This window comes from Emydura macquarii, unplaced genomic scaffold (genome assembly GCF_026122565.2).
Source record: "Emydura macquarii macquarii isolate MOO-44397 ecotype Brisbane River unplaced genomic scaffold, CSIRO-AGI_Emac_v2 contig_212, whole genome shotgun sequence".
NCBI classification, from domain to species: Eukaryota; Metazoa; Chordata; order Testudines; family Chelidae; genus Emydura; species Emydura macquarii.
In genome coordinates, this window is record NW_027130349.1 from 8,877,132 (window position 1) to 8,888,865 (window position 11,734).

At 42.6% G+C, this 11,734-nt stretch overlaps 1 protein-coding gene across 2 annotated transcripts in view; it reads right to left on the reverse strand.

Annotated features, from left to right (window-relative positions):
* DLGAP1 (DLG associated protein 1) overlaps window positions 1–7,404 on the reverse strand; it is a 571,137-nt gene extending 563,733 nt beyond the window's left edge. For both annotated transcript variants that reach the window (XM_067547338.1, XM_067547348.1), the window contains exon 1: window positions 7,141–7,404. The gene's annotated coding sequence lies outside the window, so the exon portion shown is untranslated. The remainder of the gene's footprint in view (window positions 1–7,140) is intronic.
* Between the last annotated feature and the right edge of the window lie 4,330 nt (window positions 7,405–11,734).

Below are 11,734 nucleotides of genomic sequence, written 5' to 3' on the forward strand. Positions count from 1 at the left end.
AGGTGAGACAAACAGTTGGGTAGATGACTTGATACAACAGGATCTCATTTTGTAAGAACCTACAGGAATTCTCTCTTCTTGAGTTCTACAGAGTTGTCACGTGGTAGAAAAGATTAAAATAAAGAGATATGGCAGCAGTACAGTTGACAGGAGGAATATCAGCCACAGTAGCAAATACCATGCTAGATTATGCCCAGCTGCTCTACTGGTGCATAGGCAGAGAGTGGATGCAGACTGGGAAGAAGCAGCAGCTTCTTTCAGCCTCCTTGTGATGTGGTTAGAGACAGCTGCAGCCTCAGTGATCCCCAAGTACATGAGCTAAACTAGAGCAAAAGGAGAGGAAGTAGCTGGGCCAGGGCCTTTGTCCCACTGTACACTGCAGAGATGTACTATTGGCAAGGGGAATGCTCAACCCCTCGAAGAAGTCATAGCACCAGGCATGACCTCCCTGAGTACTGGGGAGTTCCATGAGGCATTGTGCTCTCTGAGGGCAGGTCTACACTAGACGCATTACACTGGTGCAGCTGTACTGCTATAGTGCATCTGGTGAAGACGATATACATCGGTGAGAGAGCGCTCTCCTGTTGGCATAATTACTTCACCTCCGCAGGAGGCGGAAGCTATGTCAGCAAGAGAGCGGCTCCTGCCGACATAGTGCCAGTGTGGACAGCGCTGTAACTTGAATTGCTCAGGGGGTATCTTTTTCACACTCCTGAGTGACACAAGTTAGATCTTAAGTGGTTGTCGAGTTCCATGGGGTAGCCGTGTTAGTCTGTTTTCAGCAAAACAACCAAAGTTCTGTGGCACCTTAAAAACTAACAAATTTATTTGGGCATAAGCTTTCATGGGTAGAAGCCCACTTCAAATTTGTTAGTCTTTGAAGAGCCACAGCACTCTGGTTGTTTAAGTGGTTGTTTAGACCTGCCTGGAGACATGTCCCCAGTGCTCCTGCTGGAGCAATGCATCTCCACACTAACCCCTTACTAAGGTGGTGGGTAAAAGGTACAGTTGAGCCTATTACCAACAAATAGAAACTGAGGTTTCTTTTTCATTTCTCAACACTTTTACTATGTGTAAGACAAGGTGAGAACATTAGACAAAACAGTTCTCAACATGTTAAATCTCAAAGTGTAATGAACATTGCATAAACTGAATTTATAGTGCGTAAGAAAAGTATCCCAATCAGAGGAGATATTTACATGCTCAGTCTATAAAACTATCGTCTCCCATACAGCTGCAGAACATAAGCAAAGACCTGGCTACAGATATTACTTCTGGGGCAGCTGCCACAGAAACCCCACTCTCTGTTATGGGATTTTAATTTGTTTATTAAACACTGGGCTGCCATTTTACCTGTGACCTTAGCACCTGGAGCATTCCCATTAAAACCAGTTATCTGCTGCTGTTACCTTCAGCATGTATGCTCTAGTTAGGGGTTAAGCCTGGGCATGGAAAAGAAAAAGAGCTTCCCAAGCAGGTTTCTGAGACCAGGCTGCTGAAAAATAGCCTGAGGAACTCTCAACTGTAGTAAGAGCCAGCACAGGCTCTGCATCACCCAATGCCACCCCACAGTGACATCAGAAGTGTCTGCTGGGAGCTGTTACAAGCCAACACAAGTTAGAGTAATCTTGATGTTGGTCTAACTTGTGCTGTGGGTCAAACTATCCCCCAGCAGCACTGAGAAACACAAGATGGAATACATTCTTCTCCCCACCCAGGTCCTGCATAGAATGGAGTTTTATTGGACCAGAGAGCCTTGGACATAATCTGTGGGACAGTCAGATGCAAACTGGCAATACAAAACTTTGAGGTCCAGAGATAAAATGTAGCAACGGAGAGTCATAGCCTGAAGGAAGACAACCTAGAGGCATCTAGAAGCTTACTCTTCTTCACAGACTTATTCAGAGGTTCCACATAGTTCTCAGACCCCCAGTTTTCTTGTGCATGAGAAATCAGAAGGGATAAGAATCTTTTATGTGGGTCTGAGGTGAGAAAGGAAGGATACGAGAGACAGCACGCTGGACTGAATTTCTTACAATATAGAAACAATGTCATGGTGTAGAATTGGAATGATAGTTTCCGAGATGGAAAGGTTAACTGACATTCTACAGAGAACCCTTTCAAAAAGCCTTCTCACTGATCAAATACTGTTCCCTCAGCTTTAAAAAAATAAAAGGTAGCTTTCCATATATTAGAAAATAGTGAAAATGGATGCAAAGTCAGTTCTCTTTAGTAGATTATGTTCCAAATCATGTTTTCGGATTCAGTGACGGCTTCTTGGGCTAGTATTGATGTGATAGTGAGCACTATTTTCTAAAGAAGAAGGGATAACGAGGTAGCTCTCATGGAAACATGGTAGAGGTGGAGGGTTCCTAGGGCAGAAATATGTTCCATGATTCCAAAGCATCCTAAGGGTTTTAGAGTGTGTGTAGACCTGAACAATAGTATGAGGCGCTAACTTGGATTAGTATCTGCCTTCCAGTTACATAGCCACAAGTGACGCAAGTATTTGTATGAAGGCTGGTTTCTCCAGCAGATGTTTTCAAATCATCCAAAGCCATGTCACAGAGAAAGACTGCAATATAGGACATGTGTCCAGAGAGACTTGGTGTACAGCAGCCTCAGGGACAGTCTAAACAGACACTGAATATCCTTTTGCAGGGCCTTGGCCTCATAAACTGCATACAAAGAGGAACAGAACTAGCAAACTTGTTTGCTCCCTTCCTTACTAAAAGTTCTAACTTCTTAACCCTGGTATATCATGGCAAGGAAAAAGCTTCCTTTGAATAGAAGAACTTAGCTCAAACTACAAAAGCAACGCGCCTATCTCTGGTTACACAAATTGGCCTTAAAAGGAAGCGATTTTGAAAAGCTTTCCCAAAATGGGGAAGAGCTTCTTGTCATTGATTTGGGATTTCTCATTCCTCATATCATGGGGTTGATTGAGTTATATTGGGGGAAATCTTATCAGTACACATATCTTTACTCAAATAGAAATCTGGACATCAAATATCAACACAAAAAGTAAATTACTGCCTCTTGCGTTAAAAAACAAGGAGACTTCTTGAGTCCTACAAATCCTCTAAACACCAGGAGAAACTCTGTCCAAGAAAATCCCACATAAAGAAGAAAGGTCCATCATTTCTCCAGAAGTAGAATAAAAAGAAATGAAGTAAGTAAGGTTTGTCAGTTCTTAGACATCATTAGGGCCAGCACGTGGCAAGTCTTCAAACCAACTGCATGACTAAGAAAAAAAGTGCTTTATTCAAAGAGCAAAAGACCGTATTTATGAAGGTCAACGGAATGGAAGGATCAAAATGTGGTGCAACAACTGCAGCACTGCTGTTCATGATGCAAGCTTCAGAGAGATAATGTAAGGACACTGTGCACCTTCTGCATGACCACAGCTCTCTTTGAGATAGCACAGAGGAAGCATTAGAAGCAAAGGTACAGCTATGCACAGTTACTCAGCAACAACCCCATGTAGAAGAGGAAGAAGGTGTCAGTCACTGCTGTTAGAAGCTATCAAATGAATATGTTTGTATTCTTGTCCTGGGTAAGGGAAAGGATTCCATTCCTCTAGTTCCCATGGAGAGCCCCTATTCAGGTTCCTTTAGCTGGACTTTTTGCAGAGGTCTAGAATTTGGAATTAACAGAAGCACACAACATGTATTATATATTCCTGACAAAAATAGCCTTCTTAAATCTTGAAAGATAGTACTGCAAAAGCTGTAAAAATTAATTTTGATTACAGAGATTAAGGATGGGATACAATATCTCATGATTAAGTGCCTTGAGCTCTATCTTCTTAAAATGACACTGCAGTTCTGACGGCATTGTGCCTGTCTATTACAGTTAGAAAATCCTGAATCAAGTTTCATACTCTGAGAACACAGCATGAAAATCACAACGTGAAATTGTGCGGAGGGTATTTTCTAAAGCTATTTGTTAAGGAACTGAATTTTATCTAATATATTCTTTTATTAAATATATGCACACTACATCTTGTATTTCCAAATGCTAACATGACTAATTCAGTTGTCCTCAGCTGCAATATCATTCTTGCAAGGGCAACCTCACAAAATCTGTCACACACTTTATATTTATATGATTAAAATGTCCATCCAACTCTAAATAGACTAGAACGGTCTCTGATTAAGCAAGTATTTACAAAATGTACTATCAAAATGCCAGTTTAGTTGAGAAAAAAGCCCTTTAATTCAGAACAATATATAAAGCAAAGCACTATTGTTACTTTATTTTGGAAGTTACCTAATTACTTTTCTAACAAATACAGCATTTGTGCTGATGTTTGTTTTCATTAGCTGACAACTGATTTCAATAATTCTCAAGTACAACAGGAAAATAAATAGTGTAACAAAACAGGTAAACAGTGAAGGAGGAAATAAGGAAATACAGTGATTGTCATTAAACACTCAGAATTTACCAATGGTTAATGGTGGTATCAGAATTCCAGTTGTTTCAGGATAACCCCTGTACTTAACATTAACAGGAGACTACTGGTGGAACAGGTAATATCTATCAAATCAGCAGAAACTTTTGAAGTGCAGTCACTATATCTCAAAGACCTTTGCAGGCTTTTAAAAATTGATCACTATATAAAATAATATGTTTATTAATATAGAAATGTATTGTACAATGCAACAGGGAGAGCATATCTGTCATCTGTGATTATCACATCTATGTCCTTGATATTAATTTAGAAGTAGATTTTCAGAATGTTAGACAGCTATTCTCAGGGTTTTCCTGTCTTTATCATGTCAGCTACATTTTTTCAACAAACTTTGCTTGTAGTAATGTCTTTCTTTTTTAACAATAGAAATGACTTTATATCCTTCTGGTAACTATAACAATATGAATAAAACAATATTCTCCAAAAATCAATCACATGTAGAATCAAAGCAATTCCTGATAAATACTAATTACTCAGCATTCCGCCCCAAGAATAAATAAGCACATCAATCTTGTTTAAAAATAAACACAGTACAATACTTTTCTGACTGTGATCGTTAGCTATATTAAAAAAATTAAAACAATTATATAACAGCTAAATGTGATTTTTTTTTTTCAAGACACTGAGGGATTTATATAAATTTGAAACTGTTCACAGTCGGTGAGTAATCCTCCAAAACAGGATATATTCCAGTTCTCCCATTCTGCCTCTTCAGAAATCTAGGAAATTATTTTTTTAAAATACAAAATGTACGTTTTCCAAATTTGCTTTTGAAATGCCTTAAATCCCCACCTATACTACCAAACAAGTCACAAGAAGAAAAATCTCCTGGTGATTGTCTGAGAGAGCATGTTTGTATATGTTTTACTTTCTGTACACCATTCCTGCTCAAAAATGCAAATCAAATGAAAATCCCCATTGTGAACATTGAGCAGCAAGGTCAGTACAAATGCCTTCCCTAAACCCAGTCCAAGTTAAAAAACCAAAATTTCTAGTCAGATAGCAAAAATGAGACTTCTCAGTGTCATACAGATTTTCCCAACTGTCCCTAACAGCAACTTCAAATGCCTGTGGTCCTCAGATCCTAGCCCACATTAAGTATTGGCCATTTTATGCCTGGGAAGAGGGAGACAAACAGTCCTGTCTTTTCATAAACTGTGGAATTAATATTTATTGATCTTTTGTTTAAATTTGGCTACTTATTTCTGTTAGATGTTTTGATGAAAAAAGCCATAACACTACAGCAAAACATATCTGTGAAAGGGGTGGGGAAGATGAGCTTCTAGTTCATCTAAAAGCCTTGACCTCCCCACTCATCCCCTTCATAAAAACACACAGCCTATAAGATTTGCTTGTTGGCTGACTAAAAAGCGATCGGGTTTGTTAGCGAGGGTCCTCCAGACATTTCAGTGCTGAAGCTCTTTAGCATCAGCTGAGCCGAACGCAGTAGAAACTGACAAGGAACTATGACCAATTCATCCTCCCCTGGCTTTTCAGTCATCCTCTCTCGCACAGAGAGAGATTTTTCACTTCCTAAATATAGACTCCTGAATGCAGTCTTCATTTCTTTCCCTTTCTGCCTGGAAAGGTTCTCCAGGAGCAGCTGCATTTCCAGGAAATCAAAGTGTAATGTGTTGCCCCCACTTCCCCCCAGCCCTGCGGTGCGGGCATTGTTTGATTTTAAGCTACTAGTCCCGTTTAGTCAATGGGTTCTCCCTGAGCTACGGAATACAGGCTCTTCTCTCGCTGTCGCGGAATGCCCAAGCCCGGGCTTTGCAGGGAAAGCACCACATTCACCTTACTTCTGTTTTCCTACTGGGATCGGGGAGGGGAAATGCAAGCCCAGCTCGCTGACAAGCCCGCACAGCGAGCAAGGGACCTATTCCAGTAGCCTCTGCTCTACTATGTCTATTGCCGGCGGCAGCGCGCGAGTGTGTTTGTTTGTGTGTGTGTGTGTGTGTGCGTGTGCGTGCTAGGTGCACCGGAGGGCCAGGGCTCGTCAATCACGGTTACTACATCCCCGCGGTGCTATGAACTAGGAATTAGTCCAAGCGGATCGGGGTCGGAAATCTGCTGGAATGGCACCGAGCGGGGACCCAGCGAGCGGGCAGCGGGGCCCGGGGGAGGCACCAAGGGAAGGGAGGGCTCAAGGCGGGCTCGCTGCCTTCCGCGCACCCCATCCGCGACCGCCCAGACAACACCCGCGGCGAAAGACAACGCGGGGCCAGCCACAAAACTCCCCAGCTCTACGATGCAGCAAAGTGGGGGGAAGAGGAGGGGGGGCGCGAAGGCTCCTTCCCTCCCCCCTCTCCAGCCCCCCACCAATGATGCCCGCCTCCCTGGCAGCGACCTCGCCTCCTCTGCCCTGCGCCCTCCCGCCAACAGCAGCCTGCAGCCGGGGCCGCGTTTGCTAAGCAACCCCCCCCACCACCACCACCACCACCACCACAACCACACACACACACACACACACACACGCCCCTTCACGCACAGTGCGGGGGGGCGACACCTCTCCCAGGGAAGGGAGTCCCACAGCCCCCAGAAGCAGCCGCCCCCGGGCCCGGCGGAGAGGGGGGGTCCTGCCCGCTGGCCAGCCAGGAGCAGCGCCCCGCGCCGCATGCCGCCCGTTTACACGGTCAGCCGACAACACCGAAGCGCGTCTTTACCTTGAGGGGTGGCCGCGCTCCGGCCGCCCAGCGCTGGAGAGAGAGCCTAGGGGCTGGGGGAGGCGGCGGCGGCTGCTAATCCCCTGTGTTGTGTGGCCAGGCTGCTTCCCGCAGCAGCAGCAGCGGCAGCCGTCCGTGTGCGGGGCGCGTGTGCCCCGCGTGGCAGCGCAGCCCTCCTGGCCAGGCGCGGGCGGGCTGCACCGAGCGGACTGAGTCCTGCAGGCTGCAGCGCACCCGCACGTCTCTGGGTCTGGCTGCGCCCGCGGAGCGGGAGGAGGGAGGCTCGTCACTACGAGGCACTCGCAGCTGCAGCGCAGCACCCCAGTGTAGCGCGCGTTAGGGCTGGCTGGGGCTGGGGGCGGGAGAGGAGGAGGAGGAGCCCCGCGCTCCCTCGCCCACCCACCCACCACAGCGATGGCTGCAGCGCTCCTCGCGCTGCTGCTGCTGCTGCTGGCCCCTGCCCCCGCATGCAGCCAGCGCCGTGCCCCGCGGGCACCCCACCCCCCTCGGAGGTGGCCACGTGCCTGGCCGCAGGGTTCCCGAGGGAGGACAGAGACAAGCGCCCGGGGCGCCCCAAACCTTGAGAGATTATGCAAGCAAAAGACCCTCCATTCACCTCTACACCCAGGGTGTAAAGAACTGATTGACTCACAGCTGGTGGGGGTGGGGGGATGGCAGAGGGAATAAGGGGAAGACTGGAGGAACAGGGAAAAGTGGCTTAAACCCGGGGTTTGCCAGACATGTAATCCTAGGTTCCTTGGGCAGCAGGGATTAGCCCACAGCAGTTTAGGAACTCAGGCTGCACTGCAACTAGGCCTTCTCTATAGGGGCCAGACAGCAGAAAAGCATGGTTAAGCCTGGTGCTTGCTAGAAAGGCACTAACATCATTGCCCTAGGGCCAATGTAGACAGGGCATAATATAAAGGCGGGGGGTGGACTCCTATTATTACACGTTTATACTGCACCTAGACCAGTGAGGAGCTGAATTCTGATTGGGGCATCAAGGCTAGAGCATGGTGGCCAAACCTGGGGGGAGGAGTGTAGGGTCAATCGGCAATGAATTTTTTTGAATTTTTCAGTGAACCAAAAAGTAAATATATATATATATAATTAGTTGAGGTTGAATGAAACATGTTGTTCAGCCTGAAAGAAAATGTTTTGTTTAATTTCTGAGGGTTTTTTACCTTAAAAAAATAAAACAGAAGTAAAACTCTAAACAAAAAGTCATTTTGAATTAAAAAATCAATATCAAAAGGCTGAAACATGTTGTTTCGAAAGTGTCGAAACAAACTTTAAGATTTTCTCAGCCAAAACACTAAGGCAAATTTGTCATGAATTTGCTAAATATTTTCATTTCACCAAATCCGCCTTTTTAAGTGAAAAGAGTTTTGTCTGAAAAATTTCACTCAGCTTTACTCTAGGCATTATATCAAAATAATAAACAATGGTAATAATTGCTGGCTCTAAATTCTGGAGAGCTTTGTGCAAAGAGATACAGAAATGGGTTCTTCACTCAAGGTGACAACAGGGCCCCAAAAGAACAGGGGCAGGGATGTATCATCCCTGTAGCCTTCCTGTCTAGGGGTGACTCTGGGCAGAATGGCTTTTACAAGGAAGCACAGACACAAGAGTGCTGGATAAAATATTGCAAAAAGTTATGGATGAACATTTGTTAGAATTTTTAAACAAATTTGCCCTAACTGCATTCTCTCTCTTTTGTGTTCTGAAATTTTGTTTGCAAGTATTCAAAATTGAAACCTGATTTAGGGTTATGCTAATCCAAATCAGAGAACAGAAACATATTGTGACACCTATATGTCCAATCAAATAAACTCAGATTTCAAATGTTGTACTTAAAGCAATACTCGCAACAACGAGTTCTTGAGAAATGTATAAAATCAAAGACAGGACATTCAAACAAAACATTTGCCAAATAATAGCAATAATTAATTAATTAATTAAATTAATGTAAATTGCTATCTATTCGCAAACAAATCATGAGGGAAGAAAAGAAAGGCTAGATCTGATGAATAAACTATTTCCGGCTAACTCCAGTGCCGGGCAACATGCACGCCAGTATATCTCTGTGAGTGGCTCCATAAAGTATGTAAAAACAGAGAAAAAGTCTGTGAGTATGAGAAATATGCTATCCTTGCCTTGATCCTTTAATCTTCCCACAAAACATTACTACACTTTCCCCCTACTCGTGCCTCCACAACCCCAATCTTTATTTCAGGATACTCTGTCTCCCATGACATCCCTAATAGAGATGGGAATTGGGAATCCTGAGCTCTAGGTGGGAAGATTTATATAGATTAATAAAGTTTACTAACCACTACATTCAGGGGTTTCTTATTTTTTCACTATTTATTCCCATGTTTCTCTTCTTATATCTCCAAATTTAAATCTAATCTTAAAACAGTGATGGACACAAAGCTAGAGTGCCTTTTAATAAAACCAGTTTTCTATTACAGGAGTGGGGAGGAAGTGCAAGAGAATTAGAAAGGGGAAATCCATCCCTCCAACCTGGAGCAAACTCAGCCACTGGCCTTTCACACCAGACTGAATATCACCTATGAGAAAGTGTACCAGTAACACTTGTGCATCAGCTCTAAAACCAGATTTATGTTAAAAAAAATTTAAAAGACAAAGTGATCTGCAAAGGAGAAAAATTGTGTTTGTGCTTGTTTGTTTTGCTTCTTTATGATATACATAGGTGGCCTGATTTTTTTTAAGTTTCTTTTTTGTTTGCGTTTGATTTTTAATATTAAAAAATAGGTCACATTGAAGCTAGAAAACTGGTGACTGGTGAATTAGTGGAATGGTGATGTCACAAAAGCCAAGAAAGTGAAAGGAGTTTTTAATCTGTTTAAAACTTCTTTGTTTGTTTTTAACAGTTGTGTCATCAATGACTGACATTTTGGATAAAGGAAGTCTTTCATGAGATTTATCCTTCCATTTAAGGTTTAGATGTCTGAGACCCCCAGCAAAGCCCAGACATGATATATCTTATATTGCTTAGGTAATAAACCAAACAGAATTAAAGCAAAACAAAAATGCACACCCTTTCATGTTTTTATACAGCATCAAGCTGAACACAAATATGCGCGCACACAAAAATTACAAAAACTCTTGCAAATCTCCTTTAACTGAAAACCAGATGCTGAATCTGATCTGAGCTAATTTGGGCGTGCGAACATACCCCACACTAGCCTTCCATAATCTAAGTGTTTGTATGCACTGTAGCCTATAGAACTAGCCTGCTTGCTTGCATTATATAGAGATATATATCTTTTCTTATAGATTTAAGTATGATTGTGTGATTATAATAGAATTATAAATTTATATATATATTTTGCTGTAATGCAAGGTACCTTACAGGACATTGTGGATGACAGCTACGTTATTATTATTATACACATATTCGGGAACTAGTGTTGAAAGTGTTGACAGTATAACAAAAACAAGGCATATATGGTCATGTTTGTCCTAAATGAGTTAGCAGTTAGCATACATATACTCGGGACCTTTGGCCTAGATAAGTGTTAAAAGTAATGATGTCAGGCCTAAACTAGTACACCACAAAACCCATATAGGTGAAGTCATGGAATAAGTGATAATGTCATGGATATCCTTAATATTCATGAACCTGCCGGCCTATAGAGTATGCGTACCCCAATAATTTGGGGGTGGAAAATCCAAACATGGACTTAGAAGGAGGACCCATATTCTTGGGGTCTAAGAAGGGGAAGATCGTGCTATTTGGTGTGATCATCATCTACTCTTGCTTAAAGTTTCTTTAGTTTGTGTTAAGATTTTCCTTCTTCATTTTATAATCTTATTTGTAGTCTTAGTTTATAGTTCTTAGCTCTCTAGCAGTGCTTATTCCACCCTCCCTACCCAAGAGTTGAGGAATCAAACATCTCTCTCAACCAGGGAAGGGCGTGAGTATATTAATCCAAAGCATATCATAGAAATATATCATTATATGAGTCTTTAAAATTAAGATTGTATTATCCATTATCCATTTGATTGTTTATTTTCTATATCAGTTATTTGTCTATCATTTTATGTTATCTTAATAAAACTTATAAAATTATACAAATTTGGTTATCACTAAGAACCTTCCTGTTGTACACCCTGGGTCCCTATATAAATTCTTCTGGAGCCTGATTCAGGGACAAGAACCTTCTAATCCAAGCAATTGGCAAACCTATAACCCTATTAAATAACTAATACACTTAAAATCAGGCTACAGCACCCTATTGATATACATTAGAAGTGCATTAGAGTGCTCTGATCTAGTCCTCTTTTAAACGGGCCTACCTCAAAACACTCTAATGAACTGTTAAAGTGCACCCGTAAGGTACACGCAAATAATTAGAATGGGGCAGCTTAGTGCAGGGTAAATTCACACCCCAGCTTGCCATGGTCTAATTGTTTGTGCAGATAAGCCCAAAGACACATCTCTTCCATTAATTTCAATTAAAGATGTGTCTAAATCCACTCCCCGACTCTGAGAATCTCCACTAGTATTACTTTATTGGTGTGAATTCCACTTTGTATATACCCATGTTCCTTTCCAAAACTAGAT